Below are 24493 nucleotides of genomic sequence, written 5' to 3' on the forward strand. Positions count from 1 at the left end.
ATTTGCAGGCATGTGTACATGTGCCTGTTTGAGGGTGGGTGTCTGCAGGTTGGTGTTTTCATTTGGACAGATCCATGAATAAAAACACAGCCCGGGAAGGAAGACCCACGTTGACAGAGAAGATGACACTGAATTGTTTCCAGCAGCTCGGGCAGGCACAACTTTACCTTTCCTCCCAGGTCCAGAGCAGATGGCAGACGCTAACGACAGGCACCAGCGACATTATCAAATGCCACTGATCGTATTAACTTCAAAGAAAGAGCGAGTGTCTACCATCTGCTGAGAATCCTACCTTGGGGAATCCTGGGTCCAGGCACAGGATGAGGACTCTGGTTTTCTTCCCTGGCTCGGGCAGAGGGCAGCCAGTTAGTGTCAGAGCCTCAGAGCCCAGTGCCAGCTATGGCAGCTCTGTGCTTGTATGCAGTGGACACAGGCCAGCCAGAGGGGCCCCAGAGCAATTACTGCATGCCCCCTTCTTATAGCCCTGGGCTCAATCAGCCTTGCCTTGAGCTCTGTGGGCCCAGGACACATTCACGGAATGGCAGAGCTAGAAGAGAATGGACCAGGCTGTCCTGGCCCCTTGTTGTGTGCTGAGGAAGGAGAGGAAGAAATCCATAAAGAGGAGGGGGCTTGCCCAACGCCACACAGGGATACATACATTGAGTGGTGAGCTGGAACTAGACTCCCTCCATTCTTTCTCTTTCTCCTGCCCCAGACTGAAGTCTTCATGGTCAAATGGGATGGACCTGGTACATCATGAATCAGAGAGAAATGAGTGCTGAAGCCCATCCCAGAAGCCAGAGGAGGCTCCCAGGATGAAGGGACAGAAGCATGGCATGCAGAACCTCACACACAAAGGAAGTCTACTCAAGTCTACTGAGCACCATTATTGCAAAGCCTGTGCTAAAAGTGGGGGACACATAAGAAGTATAACATTCAAGTTCTGTCCTCACAGAGCTTATAGCCTAGTTAATTTTGTTTCTGCCAGATTCTTTACACCTGCCCTTCTCTACTCACATTATTACACAACTCCTGAGTTCAGAGCCTCATTTCTACCAAGCAGGGCTATTTCAACAGCCTTGCCTGCCTCTGCCCTGTCCACCTCAGCCTACCCTCAACTTATGCTATCTTGCAATCCATCCTTCATACCACCTCCAACATTTCTCTTCCATGTAAAGCTGATGATCTAACTCCTCTACTCCAAAACCTTTGATGGCTCCCTACTGCCCAGAGATTAAGATTCAAGCTCCTGTTCCTGGTTTTAAAGGTCCTTTTTATTATCCTGTGCAATTTACCCTGACTGGCCTGCCTTAGGTCCAGTTACTGCCCTCCAACCCAATCCAATAAACATCTATTAAGCTCTTAATAAATGCCAGGATCTGCGCAAAGCATGGAGAATACTGTTTTAAAAAAACTATCCCTACCCTCAAGAAGCTTACAACTTAATGGAGGGGGATACAAAAGGAGGCAAGAAAGTTATTTTGGGGTAGGGCATGGAGAGGGACCCTAGACAGGACCCCATGCAGGGGCATCTTGTTCCCAGGAATTAAAACCAGGCAGTACAGCAGATGCAAAGAGAGGGAGGTGAGAGTCCAGTTTCTATCCTCAAGAAAGGAAGGCACTGGGAGAAATTTGGTACTACATAGACCAACTCTTAAATCAGAAGAGAAAGGAGACAGGAAGCTGATGTCAATCAAGGCTTGAATTAGCAGCATGAGCTTGTCTTTGGGGAGGGCCATCTTCTTTGGTGGAATTGAAATCAGGAAGAGCAGCAGATTCAGAGTGGACAAACACTGGATGCTGCTGCTCAAGTAAACAGCCCTCAAAAGCATCCTTCTCTTGGTGTCTTCTGTCACTTTACTCACATGGTTCCCAGTGCTTGGAATGTCTCCTCAATTCCATTGTTGTCCTTGAAATCTTAATCTTCCTTCCTTTCAAGTCTAATATAATGCTACCTCTACTATGTAGTTTTCCTTGACTCATTTTCACAGTGCAACTTGTTTGAAGCTCTCTAATGCACTTACTATTTATATATCTTTCTGTAGGTGTGACTCATCCCTACTAGACTATAAGCTACATGTGGCAAGGATTTTGACTTGCTGAGATTTGAAAGACTTTACAATCATGGAGCCTTGAACATAGTAATAATAATAATAATAATAATAATAACTAACATGTATAGAACATTTACTAAGCACCAGGCACTATCCTAAGCACATTATCTCATCTGATCTTTACTGGCAACCCTGAGAATCAGGGGCTATTATTATCCCTATTTTATTGATAAGTTAATTGAGGCAAATAGAGGTTAAGTGAGGTACTTACTCATTTTTTGTTGAATTGAAATGAAAATGTTCTTCCTGGTTCTAGTGTAGAAGAGCAAAGATAGAGAAATAACATGGCAGCATGAATAAACAGCAGGCTGTGGAGTCAGGACAGACTTGGGTTCCATCTTGTGTCTGACAAATACTATTTTTGCAACCTTAGATTGCAAAAATTATTTATTTTCTTATTTTCTCAGCCTCTCAGGCGATCCTCTAAGACTATATTTAAGGTGAAGAACAATCATTCAAAAAGCATTACATTTTTTTTAACCTTTACCAGATTCTGGCTGAGCATCATTCCTAGCAGTAAGGGCTAGGCATTTGGGGTTAAATGACTTGCTCAGGGTCACACAACCAGAAATTGTCATAGGAAATCAAAAATCATCTATGAAACTCCTGTGAAATGCTGAAGCACTGTGCTAAGCACAGTCATCCATGCCCTCAAGGAGTTTACCTTCAAATAAGCAATTGCCAGTCTTCGTTGCTAAAGGGAGTTTCCTCATTGGGAGTTTCCTAACAGATCTGGTCCAGAAATCAAACAGAAAGAAAAAGGGATGACATCTGAAGTGTTGCATTTTGTGCCTCGGTTTCCTCCTAAGGTGATGCTGGAACCTGGACATGCAGAATCTGAGTCTCCCAAGTTCCTGGGGATCTGGCTAATATTTAAGTAGTAAGAGAACCCTGAGAAACTGAATAGACCTAAGAACAAGGTATAGATTTTGATTGTCTTGCTATATATCAAATCCAGTTATTTATCAGCTCCAGCATGTTGCTTGGAGATTGAGACCATTTTTTTTACTAATTGACTCATACCAACATGTGTATGAAATTTTTAAAAATTAATTTATTTTCCCCAATTTCATGTTAAAATGATTTTTGAATTGAAATATTTCATTTAATTAACTAATTTAGAATAGTTTTCCATAGTTCCATGATTCATGTGCTTTCCTTCCCCTCCTTCCTTCCCCCTTTCCACAGTCAATGAGCAATTCCACTGGGTTAAACAATTTTTAACATTCTTTTTTAAATTTTCCAGTTCCAAGTTCTTTCCCTCCCTCCCTCCTTCCTCTCTCCCTCCATGGAGATTTAATGAATATCAATAAGTCGCACATCTGGAATTGATCCCTTCTAAAGTCACATATTTTAGAACTTTTGACCTCCAAAAAACAAGCTAGACCCTGCCTTAAGAAGGAGACTTCCTTTATAGGTGGAGAATTGTACTCTATTTCTGATCATGCCAATGGGGAGCAGAGAATACTAAAGCTGAGACAGTTCGACATGGGTCTGAAAGCCTGGCATTCATCCGCTGTGATTTTTATCCCCTGGAAGTGTGTGATAACTCAAAAGCATTTTTGCTCAGACTGAGGCTCCTGGTTTGGGGCCATTAAAGTCAGAAGCAGTCTGGTGGGGAGTTTGGAACTTGGGGCTCTGATTTCTGAAGCTGTGAGGGTGGGAGCTGAGAAGTGTGGCTCCCAAGGGAAGAGCTCCTGTTCTAACACATCTCTGCCTCCCTTCCAGGGCTACAGCACAGAGTGATATTCTTTCAGGCTGTTCTGTTATCATGTGGAAGGCAGCGGTGGGCAGATGGTACCTGACACCAACACTGAGAGGCCCATTCTCCCTAGGGGTACCCTGATTCTCCTGTGTACATGAAGAGGCATGAGAGGAAATTAAATGTTATTGGAGGCATAATTTGAAATGCAGTACTGTATTAAAAATAAATGAATGAGAAACCCCTTTGAAAACAGAGACTGTCTAAGCCAAAACATCTAGTTCAAATCCTTCACTTTACAGATGGGGAAACTGAGATCTTTCTTAACAAAGAAGAATTTTAAAAAGTCAACACTCTGATCAACTTGCCAGAAAGGCTTCTGAGACAGCTCATCCATTCAATGTTAAATATAAAGGCAATTAAAGCCAAAAGCTATTTTGGCTTTAAAGCTGGAACATGAAAACAGGGACAGTCAGAGATGAGTAAGAAACATGGGCACTAACTCATTCTCTGCTGTCTGATTTTTATTCACAGATGCATGGAATTGCTCACTCTCAGAATTAGAAAGGACCTCAGAGGGCATCTGTTCCAACCTAAATCTCAATAAAACTCTTTTCCTACAATACAGTAGAAAGAGAATTGTCCATCTCTCCACTCAAAGGATCTGGGTTCAAATGTGACCTCGGATGCTTGCCACCCATGTGGCCTGGGGCAAGATACTTCACCTCCATAGGTCCCATGTTCTCACCCATAAAAAAAAATATTTGGGCTTGCTGGTCCTGAGGTCCCTTCCTGCCCTCAATCTATTAACCTCTCATTATCCATCCTTTGTTTAGAGACATCTTCAGACCTCTGTGTCATTCATTCTACTTTGGTAGATTCTTATGAGGTTATTTGTTTATTTATTTTCCCTCTAAATCTGCATCTATCTACCAGCCATTTCTTCTAGTTCTATTCTCTGGGGACAAACAGGACAAGCCTGACCTCTCTTCCACATGGCAACCCTACAAATACTTGATTGCACCAATCATGCCCAGCCTTTAGTCCCCGATCCTCCAGGACAAAAAAACCCAGTTCCTGGCTTGTCTAACAAGCTCTTAAGGCTCTCCACTCTACTGGGTGCCCTTCTTTGTATGTTCTAAAGAACTGATTGATGCTCTTAATGAAAAGTGGCACCTGGTGGGAGCAGCTAAGGAGCTCCATGGATTGAGAACCAGATCTAGAGTGGAGAGGTCCTGGGTTCAAATTTGGCCTTCTATGCCTCCTAGCTGTGTGACCCTGGGCAAGTCATTTAGTCCTCATTGCCTAGCTCTTACTGCTGTTCTGCCTTGGAATCAGTACATAGTATTGACTCTAAGAAAGAAGGTGAGGCTTTTTGTTGTTTGTTACACCTGGGTACACTGTGATAGGAAGACTTTTATGTCTTCAAAATAATAGCAGATGGTATCAGGGCATCACTGGAGCTTAGATTTGAATCTAGACCTTAAGGAGGAAGCTTAGAAACCACCAACTCCAATTTCTTCATTTTTCAGATGGGGAAATTTGAAAGCTTTGACTTTAAATCAGATCCTCAGACAACAAATCTAAAATTCTCTCTCTCTCTCTCTCTCTCTCTCTCTCTCTCTCTCTCTCTCTCTCTCTCTCTCTCTCTCTCTCTCTCTCTCTCTCTCTCTCTCTCTCTCAGCAATGCTTCTCTCCTGGGGGCAAACAGACCAACACACCTAAACCAATTAACCATGTAGGATTATTGTGCTAACTACCCAAGGAGAGGAATGTTTTCATGGAGTGTTAATTACATTTTCACCTGTACTGAAGCTAGAACTCTTTGGGAATGGAGGAACTAACTGGACACATCTCCCTTCCCCATCCTGCCCCGAGCCTAGGCACTCTCTCCCTTTCCCTTTCTTCTTCTTTCTCCCTTCTTCCCCACCCCCCACTCCCACTCCCCATCCCTGGAGACAGGGAGACAGAGTTGGGGGGAGGGAGTCAGGAATTCCTGCAAACATCAGATTCCACCAAAGACACTAGGTGGCGGCATACCCTGCTTTTTCACTTAGCATTCAATCACTTTCTATTTGCTAAACATCCCCCACTGGCATCATTAAGAATCCATGCACCATTATTTCTCATCACCACTGGCTGCTTTTCAAAACCAGGTTAAAATGGTTGGGTCTGCCTCGATTCTCCCTTTTCCTGATGGATGCTTTGATCCTGCTTGGCACTTCCTTTTACTCTGAGCCCTTCCCACATGGCGTCCTTTTTTTTTTCAGAGAGAGAGAAGCTACTTCAGGAATTCACATCCCAAGAAAAGCATTTCTTCCATGTGTTTTGCCATCATATTACATCCAGCAGTTTACAAGGTGGAATGCTGCCATCAGTCAGTGAAGTAATTAATTATGTTCCAAGCTGGAAATACAAATACAAATAGAAAGGTGTTCTCTGCCTTCATAGAGCTTACATTTGAGTAGGGCAAGACTTCTGGCTGCCCTCCATCTCTCACAGGGACCAGCACTCTCCACACTGGACCTGAACTTCTCGAGCTCATCCCCATTCTTTGTGGGGCAGGATTCATTCCCTCATCTTGGAAGATCCTGCCTGGATGGACTTATCCAATTGAATGGCTACAGACACTCACTTAACCCACTGTTTCTCACTGAGGTCTCAGACCTCAGCTACATGTCACCTGCACATCCCGCTCAGGAGTCCATCCATAACAACTTGACATCTATCTAAAGCTCTAGATATTCTCCCATTCTGATTTCTGCCTCTTAAGCTGGGTACAGTGAAACACTCCCATTGCTCCTAGAATGCCCCAAGGATTAACACATCAACTCTATGGACATCCCTGGTCAGCCCTCCCATCAGTATGTTATCTTCCTCAATTAAAAAATGACTTCCCTAAAGGCAGCTAATGTTGCCCGCTTTTTATTATATCCCTAGAGCTTAGCACATTGCCTAAAACAAAGGAAATATTTAGTGTATCCTTTGCTATTCATCAATCCATTTAAAGAATTGTCCTCTCATTCCCTTAAGGGAAAAAAATAAAGAAATCAAAGACCTTTGTCAGAGTTACCCAGGAACATTATTCCTGTGATCAAAGAATTTAAAACTGAATAGAGCCTTGGAAATCAGCTAGAACAAGCTCTCCTTTTTTTCAAATGAATAAATCAAGACTCAGATAGTGGAAGTGACTTTCTCAAGGTAATATAATTGATTAGAGGAAGTACCAATATTCAAACTCAAGTCCTTTCACTTTAAATCAGGGCTGTGCTAGAACAAGTTTATCAAAGCAAATCATTAAATTTTCAGTATGAGCATTTATAGCTCAGAAACCCACAAGCACTCCAAATTGGAATTTGGTTTATTGTTCCTTTGATTATTTGAATTTTTAAAAATTTGTGGATAAAATGTTAACAATTCAGATTAAACTGAAGAGTGTATCACAGGTCCTTTTTTCTAAGTCAGTTGTAAAATAATTGCCAGAACACCACTGCTCCAAAACCAATGTCCTTTCTACTATATTTTGACAAGATTTTACTTGGCATCTCTCTGCCTAGAGCTGGATTAATCCTTCCATAGTGACTCCAGAAGCCAGCCTCTGGGATATTAAAAGCCATCTATAGACATAGGTTCTCATCTCCACTTGCAAGTTTTCACTGTGTCCTTAGCTCTGTAGTACATGAGCAATGAGGAGGAGATAAGAATGAACTCAGTATCCTCATGAAGCTCATGATGTGGAGAAGACAGATCTCACTCAAATCAAGATAACCCATTCAATTGCTTAAGTGTAGAAGTGTTTATTGATAGTTCCGGAAAAAAGAGATGTGCTGAGAAAGATGGGATTGGCTTTGTCAACATGGAATCTAGAAACCCCAAACTTGTAGCCTAGTAAGATCTGATGAACCCCAAGTTTTAGGACTAGATTGTAAGTTGGAGACCCCAAAGCTTGTACTTGTTCCCTGTTCCTGTGAGAATCCACCCTGAATAATGGACCCTGGGACCTTTCACACCCAAATCAAGAATCATACCTCTAGAGTCTAGGACCTAGACCAATGAGCCAGAAGGGTCCATTATTCAGCCTGAAACTGCTAGCCAGAGATTCCCTTCAGGGTGGATTCTCACAGGTACAGGCAACAAGTACAAGCTTTGGGGTATCCAACTTACAATCTAGTCCTAAAACTTGGGGTTCCATCAGATCTCACTAGGCTACAAGTTTGGGGTTTCTAGATTCCATGTTGACAGCTTCATGGAGGATGTAAAATTTGAATTACAAATATAAAATGACAGTCCCTGCCCTCAAGGATCTTATTTTCCAGGAGATAACAATGTATAGGGAAATGGTGACAGGAGAAAGTTCTTAAAGTTTAGCAAATGCCAATAAGGTGGAAAGAATGGAAGATAACATGGTGTAGGGGAAATCATGTCAGATTTTTAGTCAAAAGACCTTGGTTAAAGTCCCAACTCTGTAATTTACTAGTGATGTAACTGTGGGTAAGTCAGGTAACTTCCAAGGGTCTCATGTTCCTCACTCTTAAAATGGAAGTGTTGAGGATCAATGACTTCTAAAATTTCTTCTAGCTCTAAGTCCATGTTTCTATTGGGAAACTGTTAAAATAATGAGCTAATCTTATGCCTATGGGCAATATTCTAGCCCCACAGGTCCACAATTATAGAAGATGAAAAGTTATGACTTCTATTTTAGTCACTCCGAGCCCCCAGTTAGAAAACTGTTATTATTTGGATAGAAGTTTGACTATCTGTTTCATATCATTTAAACCTATCTCTAGTTAATACCTGGTTTCTTTGTGGTTGGAGCAAATTCAGATTACTCTAAATGCTTAGGTCAAAAAACATTACACTATTTACAGGCAGACCTGGAAGATAAAATTGGGGGAACAAATACTCTTTTCTTGGAACTCCACTCTGTCCCTTAGGAGGTGATTACAACTGGGGGCAGAAACCCAAGTCTTCTGCTCTGAGATACCTACTGAACTGATGGGCCTCCTTGGGAGCTCCCTTTTCCAGCAAAGTTCAATGCTGCTTTCTCTTTCCCCTTAGAATAGTGGTCCCTGAGCCAATTGTTTTCTCTATTTCTACACCATATGTACCTTTTCATTGCCAGATCCTGAAAACTTCTTTGACACCAGACTTTTAAACACTTTGGTTCTCAATTGGTCTTCTGTTTTAATAAACTGACCACAGGGTATAACAAATTTTCCCCAGCTAATCTAAATGCTCTCCCTAGAAACTCCAATTCATCCAGAGATTTTTTGCACTTAGTCTAATCTCTTATTGACTAGTTAAGCCTTGTTCTCATGTGATAAATGCATAAATACTGGCATTTTACCAAGCACTCTAAGTGAGGGAGGGAGAAGGTAATCAATGGACTCTCATCTTTACATTGGCCTAAGGAGAATTTGATGGAACAAGATGGAAGGTAGGAATATACCTATCTATCACGATTGTGGGATCATGAGGAGACAAACCTGTTGGGAAAAGAACAAATAGGAAATAAGGCTGAAGTGGCAAGGTGGAGCTTAAATATAGAACAAGCACCTTGAACAAAGACAAAAAGAATCCAAAAGGCATCAAGGTGAAGAATGCTCTTTTCACCACTCCATCCATACAATTAGAGTCAAAGAGAGGACTTTATAAAAAAGTCACAAAAAAGTGAGTCATGGCCCTTTAAGTTTCCCCATGCCAGCCCTGCAGGGGAACCTCAGTGCACTCACAGATTCCTGCCAGGAGTTCTGCTCCATCAATCCTACACTTGTAATTTTCCCTGCTTTGACAAATAGTGCCCCATTTTTATTCTGAATATATTCTCCCTGTGATGAATGTCAAACCCAGGAGCCATGACAGGTGAAAGACTAGGGTGGGAGAGGGAGGTGCTGAGCTGAGTGTTGTGGAAAGTATGGATGAAAGCAAAATGTTCCTTGAAAGCTTTTGGTCTAAAAGAAGGGAATAAATACTTTTAAAGGCCTGATCAGGATTAAGGCTTTACATTGTCATCCTGGGCCTGATAGATCCAGGACTACCTTGGGAGTAAATAGTTTTCCTCTCTATCCCCAGGCCTTGAGACATAAATCATTTTCTCTAAAGGGGCAAGACCAGAGCCATAACAAAGAATTCTGACACCTTGGGCAAAATCAATTGGTGAGAACAATGCAGGGAATACAACAGTATCAGAAAGGGGAAGAGGCTTGCTCCAGGAGTGGTGAGTTACCTTCAAAGAGAGACTGAATGTCCATCCAAGGGATTCCTGTCCAGAATCAGGATGGGCTTGAGGGCCTCAGAGATGTCTCCCAAAATTGAAATTCTGTAACCTTGGGACAGTCCATCAAGGTAAGATGCACCAGGAAAGGAAAGACCTATTCCCTAAAGGCCAACCCCAACTCTCATGGTACAGCCAAGGACTCCCAACCTCCAACCCCTTGGAAAATGTTAGGGTAAGGTAATACATAGGTTGGCAGGACCATTGGTGAAATCTTACTCTGGAAGAGGGATAGGACCCTCAAAGGCGATGCTACATGATTCCAAGTTGGCAGAGTACTAAAAGGCATCATGATGCCAGGTCAGAACTCAGTTTCCTCATTTGTAAAATGAAGAAGCTGGACCAAATGATCACTGAGGTCCTTTCAAATTTTGGAATGAATCTAAATGGAAAAATTATTTAGTAGTGGTGCTCTTACAGTGTACCAGGCATTGTGCTAAGCACTGGCACTGGGCAAAGTTGTGGTAGAGTCAACTTAAATCACCTTTCCAGATTGTTAAATTTTCAGTGTGAACATTTGCACCTCAGAAGTAGACAAACACCATAAATCAAGGCATTTTTCATTGTTTTGTTGATTGTTTAGACTTAAAAAAAGTGGTAGGAAAATGTTGATAATGCAGAGTACATTTTTCCCCAGACAGCTAGTTATTAAACATTTAACAGTATTCCCCTAATTTGGGGGAGATAAAAAAAATAAGGGAAATCATTCTTGTTCTCAAGGAGCTAACATCCTAAAGGAAGAAAACAACATGTATAGGGGGGTTGGGAATCAGGGATGGGATATTCAATCTGAAGAGTCTCATGGATAGCGAATTGGACTATGGGAAAGTCAATGGACATGCTCTTTCCAGAGGCAATGGTAGTGTTGGTTTGATTACTCTTCTCAGAGAAAAAATGGGAGGAAGTGTAGAGAAGGAGATAAACTTGTGGTCATGAGTTACAGACAAGATAAACTAGGTATACTGCTTGATAGACTAAGCTAGGGTCTGGGAGCCAGTGAGATATACTCTCCATTTTACATCTGCTATCCTGACTGGTTCTGATTACCTGTTACAAGATACCCCTCCCAGAAGAAGGTCATCACTTCTAAACTCACCATCATATTGCTAACTCAGGCCTTGATTGATATCTCCTCCCTTAGACTCCTCTCCCCTCTGTTTGGAGGACTCCTCCCAATACCTTCCTTTATAGAGGGCAGAAACTAGACTTTCATTTCACTTCACTCCAAATCTGCTACTCTGGCTGGACTCAAATTCATGGAACAAGATGCCCCTTACATCAAATAACCTACTGGTATCCTGTCCCATTCCCTAACCCATAGCCTGGCACATAGGATCAGGTGCTTAATAAATTTTTATTAGATTGGATTAGATATAGTAGCCTAGGTGAGCAATTCTGAACACATTCAGTCCCAAACCAAGAGAGCTGGATGGAACCCAGGGCATGAATTCCAAAGATGAATACTTCCTCTGAGAACTGAGATAGAGATTCTGAAGGTTTAGAAATGAGAGTGCTAATCTAGGTTAGTCAGTCATCAAACATCTATTAAGCATTTATTATGTGCCAAATACTGTTCAAAAAACCAGGACAGTGGTGGCAGAAAGATGACAAGATGGGACAGAATCCTTTGAGCTCTTACTTCCTCAACCTTCCTTTTTTAGTCCAAATATATAGACAATTATATTTATACAGTGTTTTAAGGTTTTACGAAATGCTTTAAAAGGATCATCCCATATCTTCACAATGACCTGGGGAGATAGGCAATATTATTATCTAATTTTCATAGATGAGGAAAGTGAGGCAAACAGACAGAAAATACCTGAAGCTGTATTTGAATTCATGTCTTCATGAGTTCAGATCTAGTTCTTTATTCACTGGGCTACCTAGTTGCCCAAACCAAAAACAAAGCTCACAGTCAATGGACTTCAGAAAGATCAAATGGAATGGTGAAAGGATAATTTTAGGGTTGTGACCTAATCTAAATTAATTTGGCCACCAGAGAAAATCCCAAATAAAATCACCCAAGTCAGTTTGGAAATTTGTGGCGATTTAAATTAATATAGAGGGAAGGAATTAAGGATGTAAACCTCAAAATTTCTTAGACTTATAAATGTTGGAAATTTCACCATTGGGAAATTTCATACTTGAAAAATTTCCTATTGATAGTGGGTCTTGACTATTGAAATGTGAACCCCATTGGCATGGGAGGTTCCTTCTCCTCCCTTCTTAAGATTACTTTAGGACAGAAACCTTTTGCTGAACAATGGAAAGGACTTTGACCTATGCTTAAGCATAGAACAGGAATTTCTTTGAGTCATGATTGATTTTAGAATTGATACAATGGAGATACTTGGAATCAATCTCCACCCTATTCAGTCCTAACAGGATTGAGTAAGGGCTGCAGCCTAGATAAAAATTTAATTATTCCAATCTCTACCCTACTCAGGTTAACAGGATTTAGAAAGGGCTGTAGCAAAGGATCAAAGATTTAATTATTTGAAAATATGACCTTCAACAGACATGTGCAAAGCCAGAGACCTCTGGGCGGTCCTGGGTTAAGCTAGAGCCTCCATTGGCATGAGGAAATTGATGGACAGGTGATTGGTAGATGTGAGGACTGAGGGGAGGGAACTTGGATGGTTTCCTTAAGGATAGGGGGGTCTGAAGACGGGAGGGGTTGAGGAGTTTGTCGGAGTGGTTGCGGTGTGCTCTGAGAAGCTTGCGCTGAAGGAAGCTGAAGGTGGGGGCCCCGGAGACTGGTTCTCCATTTTTGGTCACGTGAGTAATAGGGACTGATCTCCTTTCATTGCCCCAGCTATCTAAGGGCTTGGGCCTTTTGGCCCAGCCTAAACAGAAGGGGTATTTAAGCCCTATTCCCTTCTCTCCCCTTTCTCTCTACCTCTATCTCTCTATCTCTAATTCCTTTCTTCCTCCTGTTTGTAATTAAAACTCCATAAAAGGTTGACGGCTGACTTGAGTTTTCATTTAGGAATTACATAGCTGAATTCCTTGGCGACCTTAAATTAATATATATCAGTCTTTTAAAAGTGATTTCCTTGTCACAAGGAGAAGAGAGAAAAAGTGGGTATAGGATTTCTCCCTCCTGGTCTATGCCAGGGGGAGTTCAAAGACCTCTGCCATGAGGTTTTTGAAGAAGATTAGAGGATTTTGTAAGAGGATAGTGTTTGGAAGGTAAAGGAGAAAATAATCAGCCTAAACTCCAAGAGAGCTCAGTGAAGATGCCTCACCTGAACTATGCTACTAAGTTTCTCCCAGTATAGTATCAAGGAAAACTTACCACCAAACCCGGACAATAGCTGCCACCATGCTAAGATGCCGAAACACTCAGCAAGCTGCCTCCAGAGCTCTGTGTGGAAAGATATCAGAGAGAGGAAGTGACACGAAATATATAGACAGTTTTAAATCACTTTCCTGTGTCTCACATGTACCAATGGTAGCTTAAGATTGACTTAGGACATCCCTGGGGTCTATCTGTTGTTTCTGATTTGTCATTTGCTGGCATTTGTCTGTCATAGGCCATCCTTAAGTATGGGTGTAAACATTCCTGTTTTTGTTAGACTAAGTAGGGTGGAATAATCTAAAGTTCACAATGGAGAAGGATATCATCAGTTTGGATTCTGCCAAGATAGGCAGATGAACAATACTAAGGTTTATTGCCCTCCTTCCCCTTGGGCTTTCATCATATCTTTGTCCAATACTACCTTCCCTAGCTCCTTCATGTTTCATAGGCTAAGTGGTGAAATTGTTAGAGCTTAGAGTCTTAGAGTCAGAATGACTTGATATTGAATTTTGACTCAAAAAATAGTAGGTAGATGATGCATTTAACCTCTGCAGGCCTTAGTTTCCTCGTCTGTAAAGATGAGATAATAATAGTACCTCTTTCACAGCTCTGTGGCAAGGATAAAAAGAAATATCAATAAAATATTTTATCAACAATAAAACCCTATATAAATATTAGCTATTCCTATTATCATCTTAATCTTAACACGTCTAAATTAGAACTAATCACCTCTACTCTGAAAGTAATCTCTCTAAAGAATTTCCCTATTTCTATGGAGAGCAACATGTTTCCACTTTTCCTGACACAAAGTCATCTCCAGCTCTTCCTCATCTTTCCCATATGCAGTCCATGATCAAGTCTTATCATTTCTCCTTCACAGAAGCCCTTGCTTCCACCTCCTTCTCTCTGCTCATATGGCCACCATATTAACTCAGGAGCTCAACATTCTTTACTTTTACTATATAAAAACTCCTAATTGGGTTCACTGCCTCATTTCTCCTCTTCAATTTATCCTCTGCCATCAAATGTTCAATACTCAAATGGAATAAATAGCTAGGTAGCACAGTGGATAGAATGTCAAGTCCAGAGTCAGGAGGACTTGGATTCAAATATGGCCTCAGAAACTTCTTAGTTGTGTTACCCCTGGAAAATACATTTAACTATGATTGCATGATTTTTTGATGAATTGATACTAATAAAGAAGGTAAAGGAAAAAATACTTATATGGAATAATGATATCATTGATTTGGGAGTTCCCTTCAAGAGTGTAGATTGAAATTCATCTATATCTGATTATCCTGTGAGTCTATGTCCCCCTGTAAGTTAAGGACAGGGCATCTATCCAACATGATAATGGCCTTCCTCAATTCTGACACTGCAAGTAACATTTAGGTTATCTATCTACCATCCCTTGTGAAAAGTCCAGACCACTCCTCTTCCTAGGATGCATTTTCTTGATGACATCCTTCTCTTTCTTTGAGTCCCTCCTTGATTCTCTGTTGTACACTGGCCATATGCCTCTCTATTGCTATCTACTCATTTTTATCCTCCTTACAACTGCCCAAAAATTCCACTGCTCAAGAAGCTCCAGTTACTCCCTCTTGGATCTACAATAAAATGCAAACTCCTCTGTTACAAATTCAAATTCTCTCACAGATTGTCTCCAATCCACCATTCTGGGATTATTACAGATTATTCAGCCATACATTGAAATTCAGCCCAGGAACCAACTAGGTTATTCAGTGGAGAGAGAGCCAGCTCTAGAGATGGAATCATGATTTCAAATTTGACTTCAGACACATCCTAGCTCTGTGATCCTGGACAAATTGCTTAATCCCAATTTCCTACCCCTTACCACTCTTTTGCTTTAGAATTATAGAACATAGTATTAATTCTAAGAGGAAAGGTAAAGGTTTAAAAAAAATTCAGCTCACATGACCCACTTATTATTCCTGGTATATAATATTCCATCTCTCTTCTCTGTATCTTTGCACCGGCTATGCATATTCCCAATGTCTGGAATACACTCCTTCCTTTCCTCTGATTCTTAGAATCCATTGTCCCATCAAAGATGAACTCAAATGTCTCTTCTTCCAAAAAGTCTTTCTTGATCTCATCTCCCAGATGCTAGGGCCTTCTCTAATAAATTTGAATACATGTTTTGCAGTGATTTACTTAGGAAGTTTTTTGATGGCTTGTTCAATTTCTTTTTCTGAAATGGGATTATTTAAGTACTCTATTTCTTCTTTTGTTAATCTAGGTTATTTATATTTTTATAGATATTTATCCATTTCACCTAGATTGTCATATTTATTGCTATGTAATTGGGCAAAATAATTCTTAATAATTAACTTAATTTCCTCTTAATTAGAGGTGAGATCATCCTTTTCATCTTTGATATCTTTAATTTGCTTCTCTTTTCTTTTCTTTTCTTTTTTTTAAACCCTTACCTTCTGTCTTGGAGTCAATATACTGTGTATTGGTTCCAAGGCATAAGAGTGGTAAGGGCTAGGCAATGGGGGTTAAGTGACTTGCCCAGGGTCACACAACTGAGGAGTGTCCGAGGCAAAATTCGAACCTAGGACCACCCATCTCTAGGCCTGGCTCTCAATCCACTGAGCCACTCAGCTTCCCCCTCTTTTCTTTTTTTTATTAGATTGACTAGTACTTTATCTATTTTATTTGGTTTTTTCCAAGTACCAGCTCCTAGTCTTATGGATTGGTTCAATAGTTCTTTTACTTTCAATTTTATTAATTTCTTCTTTAATTTTTAGGATTTCAAATTCAGTTTTTATTTGGGGATTATTAATTTACTCTTTTTCTATTTTTTTTAAGTTTCAAGCCCAATTTATTGATCTCCTCCCTTTCCATTTTGTTGATATAGGCACTCAGAGATATAAATTTTCTCTTGAGTACTACTTTGGCTAAATACCATACATTTTGATATGTTGGCTCCCTTGGTCATTCTCTTTAATGAAACCCATAATTGTTTCTATGATTTCTTCTTTGACTCACCTATTTTGAAGAATTTGATTATTTAGTTTCTAACTAATTTTAAATGTCATTCCATGGGCCCTTGTTTCTTATAATTTTTATTGTATTATGACCTGAAAAAGTGGCATTTATTATTTCTGCTTTTCTGCATTTGTTTGCAATATTTCTATGTCCTAGTACATGGTCAATTTTTGTATATATACCTTGTATTGCTGAGAAGAATGTATATTCCTTTTTATCTCTGTTCAATTTTCTCCAGACATCTATTAAGTCTAATTTTTTTAACATTTCATTCACTTCCTTTACCTCTTTCTTATTTATTTTTTGGTTTGATTCATCTAGTTCTGAAAGGAGAAGGTTGAGATTCCCCACTAGTATGGTCTATCTATTTCCTCCTTAAGCTCCTTTAATTTCTCCTTTAGAAATCTAGATGCTATACTATTTGATGCATAAATGTTTAATAATGATATTACTTCATTGTTTATAGCACCTTTTAGCAAAATGTAATTTCCTTCCTTATCTCTTTTAATCAGATCAATTTCTACTTTGGCTTTGTCTGGTAACATGATTGCTACTCCTGCTTTTTTTTTTTTTACTTTAGATGACACATAATAAATTCTGCTCCAGTTTTTACCTTGAATCTGTTTCTTGTTATCAACACATAATATAATTCTGGTATTTAAGCGACTCTGCTATCCACTTCTTTTTAATGGGTGAGTTCATCCCATTCACATTCAGCATTATGATTACTACATGTGCATTGATCTTCATAGTATTATCCTCTTTAGTTCCCTTTCTCTCTGTTCATCTTCACCAGGATTTTGCTTTTTGTCACACACACTTCAACTTCCCCCTCCCTCCAAATACCTCCTTCTTCCCTTGTCTTATTCCTCTTCTATTTCTTGGTAGGGTAAGATAGAATTCTGTACTCCACTGAGTATATTTGTTTTTCCTTCTCTAAGTCAGTTATGATGAAAGTAAAGTTTAAACATTGCCCATCACCACCCTTATTTTCCCCTCTATAATGATTATTCATGCCTCTTTATATTATGTAATTCATCCCATTCTGTCTCCCTTTCCTTTTCTCTCAGTACAATCTTCTCTTTCAGCCCTTGATTGATTTTTACATATTATCCATATGAATACATATCATAAAATATATACATATTCTATATTATAATATTTATATACATATCATCTCAACATATATCATCATATACATCGTATCATCATAATAAGCTTACTTCACCCTTTTCTGGGTAAATTCCTTCTATCTTCCCTATTAGTAAGAGTAATATTTGAGAATTATAGAAGTCCTCTTTATATATAGACATATAAACATTTTGACCTTAAGGAGTCCCTTTAATTTTCTTCTCTTTATTTACCGTTTTTAGGCTTCTCTTGTGTTTTGTGTTTGGACTCAAATTTTTTGTTTACATCTGGATTATTTCTCAGGAATTCTTGGAAATCTTCTATCTTAAGAATGGGCAGTCCTAGGAAAAGTGTCTACTGTGATTGGTAGATGTGAAAATTTAGGGGAGGTGACATAAGAGAAAATTTTCTTTAAAAGGAAGGAGATCAGAGCCTCTGGACTTAATTCAGCCTTGGAAGCTGAATTGGAGGTCAGGAGTCAGAGCTGGCTCTCAGAACTCAGTTCAGGAGTTGAGGATTTCAGTGAAGAATTGGAGTTTTGCTTGGGACAAAATCTTGTGGTGAGTGATTAAAGACTAACTTAGTTTTCTCTCTTAAAGAGTAGCCTTTTCCTACTATTTCCTCTTACTCTGTCTCTCTCCCTTCCCTTAATTCCTTCATTTGTATTAATTAAAATCTCCATAAAAACCCAGATGACTTGGGTATTTTCATATTTGGGAATTTTCCCATGGCGACCACTTATTTTTGATTAAAAATCAAAACACCAAAATTTATCTTTACAGTTTGGGCAATTCAACGTCTTAAAACCATATTTTTGCGGTCACACTATGTCCTTATCCCAAGCCCAGACTGGAAATCCTGGCTTCACTCTGAACCTCACATGGATCAGCCCAGACTGGAACTCTGGACTTATCCACAGATTTGAAATTTCAAGGGGTGTGAATTGGTTTATACTACTATTTGCTTACACAGCATCTCAGAATTTTAATGTAGGTCTGGGCTTAGTTTCTGAACCTGGGACAGCATATGTGGGGTGGGTGGGGGTGGGAGATGAGTGGCTTTCTCTTGGCTTGCTCTTTCCTCCTTGCTTACAGCCTTTTGCTGGCTCTGCTTTCCTCTTACCCCAGTCCCCCAGTTGATCTTTGCCTAACTTTTGTGTTTTTCTTTTCTTGAAAGTTGTTTCACTCTGTCTCCTTCTTGGTTCTTTCTCTCCTTCATTCATTTTGTGGCAATATTTTAATCTTTTTCAGATAGGATTCTTGTGGCAACACAGAGGAGCTCTGGTTCACTTGTTGCACTGATTTACTTGTACATTTGTACAATAGAATTTAAACTCCTTCATGTCCAGTATGATTATATTTTTGTCTTCATATCCCCATAGGGAGTCATGGAGGAAGAGAGAAAGAGAGAGGGGAAAGGAAGAGAGAGATAACTCAAAAGAGAAATAAGGAGGGGAAAGGAAGGGGAAAAGGAAGGAGTAGGAAAAGAGAAGAAGGAATAGAGGGAGAGACAGAAAAGACAGAGACAGAGACAGAGACAGAGACAGAGACAGAGGGGGGGGGCAGATAGAGGAAATGGAGAGAATAGGAGAGAAAGGGGAGGAATGGAAGAATGGAAGGGTGGAGGAAGAGACAGAAAGAGAGAGAAGAAAGGATGGAGAGAGGAAGAATGAGGAGAAGAAATTAATGTGGATGATAAGGATGGTGATACCTTAGGCAGAAATAGGGGAAGGAAGAGGAAGGAAGGGAGAAGTGGCAGTTAGGAGAGAGAAAAGGATGAAGAAATGGAGGGAGGATGAAAAAGAGACAATGAAGGATGCAGGGAAGTGAAAGAGGGAAAGAGAGGGAAAAAGAAAAAAGTGCGTGAGGAAGGACATGCAAGGAGAGAGAGAGAGAGAGAGAGAGAGAGAGAGAGAGAGAAAGAGAGAGAGAGAGAGAGAGAGAGAGAGAGAGAGAAAGTGAAATAGAGATAGAGATGGAGACGGAGAGAACCTAAATGTTCAGGAAAAGCTTCACAGAATGTAGCACTGGAGTTAGAGGAGACTGGTTCAAATTCTGACTGTCATTTTTACCTTTGAGACCTAGGACAAATAATATGATCTCTCCAAGTCTCAGTTTCCTCATTTGTAAAATGAAGGAGTTGGAATAAATGACCTCTAAGATATCTTCCATCTCTAATTCTGTGATCCAACCAGCCTCTTCCATAACCAAAATGTACTCTAAAGGAATCTTGGACTCTGAGAGGAGAAGGTGAGAAAGTATGTGGGGACAGCTTTCCAGGTATAGGGGACAGCTTATTCAAAGGAACAGAAACAAAAGTTCGACTATTATGTATAATAAATAACAAGCAGACCAGTTTGACAGGAACAAGGAGTTCCTAAAAGTGAGTAATGCAAAATACGACTGGGAGGGTAGGTACAAGTCAGACTGTAGAAGGCTTTAAATGCCAAGCTAAGGATTTTGTATTTTATCTTAGATGCAACAAGAAGCTACTGAAGTTTTTTTGAGTCCAGGAATGACACAGTAAAGATCTGTGTTTCAGGGATTTCAATTTGGCAGCTGAATGGAGTATGGATTGAAAAGGAGAGAGGTAGGAAGTAGGGAGACCAATTAGGAGGCTCTTACTATAGTCCAGACAAGAAGTGATGAACATCTAAAACTAAGACACAGATTCTGTGAGTGAGGAAGGGGACAAATAAGAAAGGTGCTGTGGAGAGAATTGACTATAAGGAGGCTGAAGGGGGAAAAAAGCCAAAGATTACTTCAAGGTCATGAATATGGATGATAAGGATAGTGATATCTAAAGCTGAAATAGGGGGGTTTGGGAAGAAATTTAATGAGTTCTGCTTTAGACATGTTGAGTTCGAGATGGATATGTGATATTAAGATGTCCACCACCTAATACCTCCCCATTATATTTTAGCAATTTTATGTATACTCATGTAAGGGAATTGGTGTGAGGGTGATGAGATAAGAGTCTTGTTCATATAATTAACAGTTCAGACAATCTCCATGTCAAGCAAGTTTTACTGATTTTAGGGAGTGATGGGGAGGGGGTTAATCATGATGATGGAGAGGGTCTGTAGCAATGGAGTGGCTCTGGCAATGCCAGACCTAGTGGTAGAGTGGCACCAAGGGGTCTAAGGAATGCTTTTTTATCTTGATTAGTTACTAGGGAAGGGGCCATGTGTTTGGGTGGTTGTTGCCCTGTCATTCCCACAGAACTGATGTCACTCTACCCATAGTTCACTTTGGTCTATGTGCCTATACCCAAGATTTACTCTGCCCTTTGGGGGAGGTAAAAACCACAATGCAAATGACATGCTAATAATATGTTAAATACCCCAGGGCATCTTTTCCGCAGATTTTGTTCTTTTCTATGCAGATTCTAAGGGAAGCAGTGAATATAGAAACCAAGCCTTGTTTGAACCTAGACCTGTGTGACTGGGGATCTGAACTGCCTTAACCAAGGACTGAAGTTATGTGATGCAAGGAGTTTTCTTATAATTGTAAGCCTAAGCACAACCCATATGCCTATTCTGAAAGGTGGCCCCATACTAATCAATTAGTTATTGTTTCCATGTTCTTTTGATTGTTTACATCTATTTGGCAGGGTTTATAGGACATTTCAGCCCACAACAGAATGCCTGAGTAATTAGCACCCAGCCCTTAGACAATGGTCAGATTTGTCCTTCCTGATATGTTATACAGAACATGAACAAATATCTCATGTCTGATTCCTACCCAATTTGTAGAACATTGAAGTGGTTTCTAGCCACGTGTAACTGAGAAGAAGATTCTGTATGATGACTAAAAGTTTCCTAATTGGTTTCAGAGCCAGAAAACCAAGTGACTCAGGAAGTTCTGAGCTGGAACTTAGTGTGCATACAAAAAGGATGACCCGTTGTTCTCACAATCTCTTTTCCTTCCTGAAGGCGAGCAAACCAAGAACTGAGGGAAATAAGTATAGGCAACTGGCTGCATTCCCCCACTCATATCCATGACTACATGGTGCCTATTTCTTTTAGGTTTATTCTTGCCCAAGTTTAAATGACTAATTGTTTTAATGACCTAAATGATTAATAACCATATGAGTTGGGGGCCTCAACAGAAATCTTTTTGGTGACTGGAGATGGTAGCGGTGACCACTCAAGCAGTAGTAGGCAATGACAGAGGAAGTTCCTGGAAACAGATGTAGAAAGACAGTCATCTGAGCATCACAATTAATGCAGAGATCATGATCCTTCATGACTGGGAGATATGCTGGCTATGAACTCTGCAGAAAACTGACTCTGGAGTCCAGAAGAGAGTTCAGCACCTAGGTGGATCTTTGCAAGGATTCCACAAAGAAAGAGAACTTTTAGAACCCAGTTAGGAGGTTTCTCCTTGGCATACATGTTGCATGCATACCTACCAATGTATCTTAACTTTAAGTCATCTACTGCCAGTGAGATTGTTTGTGAAATTAAAAAATGCATCATCCCTAGATAGGATTGTTTTGTGACTACTGTTCTTGCTAAACCTTCTCAGTAAATCCCTTTTTGAAAAAGTCAGATCTACCTAACCAGTTGTTAATGGGAGCACACTAGCGGGGACTTATTTTAGTTTACTTGCCTCCAGGAAGGAAAAGAGACTGTGAGAATAATGGGACAGTAAGAGAAACTCAACCCTTAATGATTATTCCTAGAACTTTCAGTTTAGAAATGGTCAGCTGCTCTTTCTTTGGGGATTCCAACCAGCAAGGGAGTGTCAGGTTGGAAGAGTAGCCCACAGAGGCTGCTAAACCTATATATGTACAGGTTGTCTCCCTTATCAGAACTTGTGGTTCAGTGTTTTTCAATCATATCTAACCCTTTATGACTCTATACTATATATGTATGTATGTATGTATTCATTCTCTCTCTCCCTCACTCTCTGTTACCACTTCCATACTCTAAAAAATATAATAGAAACTCAACCCTTAAGGGTTATTCCTAGAACTTTCAGGGTAGAAATAGTCAGATGGGAACTCCATTTGGAGTTTTCTCAGCCAAGCTACTGGAATGGTTTGCCATTTCCTTCTCCATTATTATCAGAATACAAGCATCCTAGGAAGGAACTTTCATTTTTCTGTACAAATGTTCCAAGCATGGTCCTTGGCACACAGTAAGAGATTGATAAAAGCTTCTTGATTGATTGATTGATTGATTGGTTGATTGATATGAGAGCAGAATTCAGGAAGCCTAGAACCCAGTATACAGATTTGGAAGTCATCTGCACTGAGATTATAATGGATCCCTTATGAGCGAATGATTCACCAAGGTAGAGATTGTAAGAAGGAAGTGTTAAATTTAATTTTGGTTGGACTGATAATATTATTAATTAGGTGGTTTTATTAGGTGGTCTCAAGGGACTTAATTTCTAAATCCCAAAATGAATTACTAAAGTAAATGGAATTTATTGTAGTTTATTTACAATATTTACAATAGAAAGATATTAAGGAATGAGAGAGAAAACTCTGGCTTCTTCTGATACCAGTTAGAATCTCTAAGCCCCAGCCAGGGGAAGAGTCTCAAGAATATGGGCCTTACCTGGAGGCTTCACGCCTCCAGAAAGGCGGGGTCACTAAGTCAGCTTTTCACTCACCAAGGGAGGGAGACAGTCTTAAAGAAGTCTGGGTATCTGCCTTCTGGTAGCTCTTCCGAGTCAGTGACCGAATCTCTGAATAAATGTCCGTCTTCCCTTCAGCTCCGAGTGACTGATCCTTCACTCTAAGCCCCGGTGACTGACTGTCCACTTCAGTCTATTTTTTCTCTATTTAAAGACATTTTTCTCTTGTGTCATCTCCTCTAAATTTTCTTGTGTCATCTCCTCTAAATTTTCACATCTACCAATCACAACATACGCTTTTCTCCATGACTGCCCGTTCTTTAGTTCTCACCTTCTATGGTTAGATTTTCTCCTGGACTATCCATTCTTTAGTTCTGACCTTCTTTGGCTAGATTATATCTTTTGGGGTTACTTGACACCTCTTTTGGTAAATTCACCTTTTGTAGTTAAAAATCTAAAAATAGATTGTAGCTTACAATTCTAGATTCATTCTAAAGGAAGAGCTAAGTATCTTCATTGTGACAATCAGGAGATTACAATTTTATCTTCATAATAAAGAAAGAGCTAAGTGCCTTCATTGTTACAATCAGGGGATAGCTAAATCCAATCTTCACAAAAGGACTTAAGAAATATACATGTGCTTCTATTCTCATTGACTTACCCAAGGAAATATTTTCTGGAGTAATAGAAGCAGGTGTGAAACCCCCTTCCTTATATACATAATATATATATATATATATATATATAGAGAGAGAGAGAGAGAGAGAGAGAGAGAGACAGAGAGAGAGAGAGAGAGAGAGAGAGAGAGAGAGAGAGAGAGAGAGAGAGAGAGAGAGAGAGAGAGAGAGAGAGAGAGAATATGTTACTTATTTAGTCCACAAAAGGAATGTTTTTTTCTGACTTGGAAATGTTAATGTAGATTCAGGGACTCTAAAATTTCTCCATGGAATGGGAGTTGTCAGTGACCCACAGATTGTGAACTGTAGAACCAGATGATGCTTCAATTCTATGATCCTTTCACATGCCATTGTAGCTAAAGTTCATTTTTTTGGAACTTAATAATTTTATTCCTGCCATCTGAAATCTAGTGATAAATCATGTCTGCCTAACAACTGGGATATCAAAAATTTTCATGTTTTCACTTCAACATACAGGCTGAATTAATACTGTAAAGTTAGTTGTGCCCAGCAGACCCATGACCACAGAAGCCACTTTGACCCATCCCAAGAATCCCCCGGGCCCACCTCGACTACAAGAACCAGTATGCCTAAGGTTCATATACCAACCAGTAGACTCCAGCCAAGCATGCTTTTGCTAGGACTCACTAGGAAAGAGGGAACCAATAACCATTCCCTGAATCTTCTCAGC

At 40.0% G+C, this 24493-nt stretch overlaps 1 pseudogene; it reads left to right on the plus strand.

The window, feature by feature from the left end:
- Nucleotides 1–538: 538 nt before the first annotated feature.
- Nucleotides 539–24493, plus strand: part of LOC100028647 (glutathione reductase-like) — a 145983-nt pseudogene continuing 122028 nt past the window's right edge.

The sequence above is a fragment of the Monodelphis domestica genome, chromosome 3 (genome assembly GCF_027887165.1).
Source record: "Monodelphis domestica isolate mMonDom1 chromosome 3, mMonDom1.pri, whole genome shotgun sequence".
NCBI classification, from domain to species: domain Eukaryota; kingdom Metazoa; phylum Chordata; class Mammalia; order Didelphimorphia; family Didelphidae; genus Monodelphis; species Monodelphis domestica.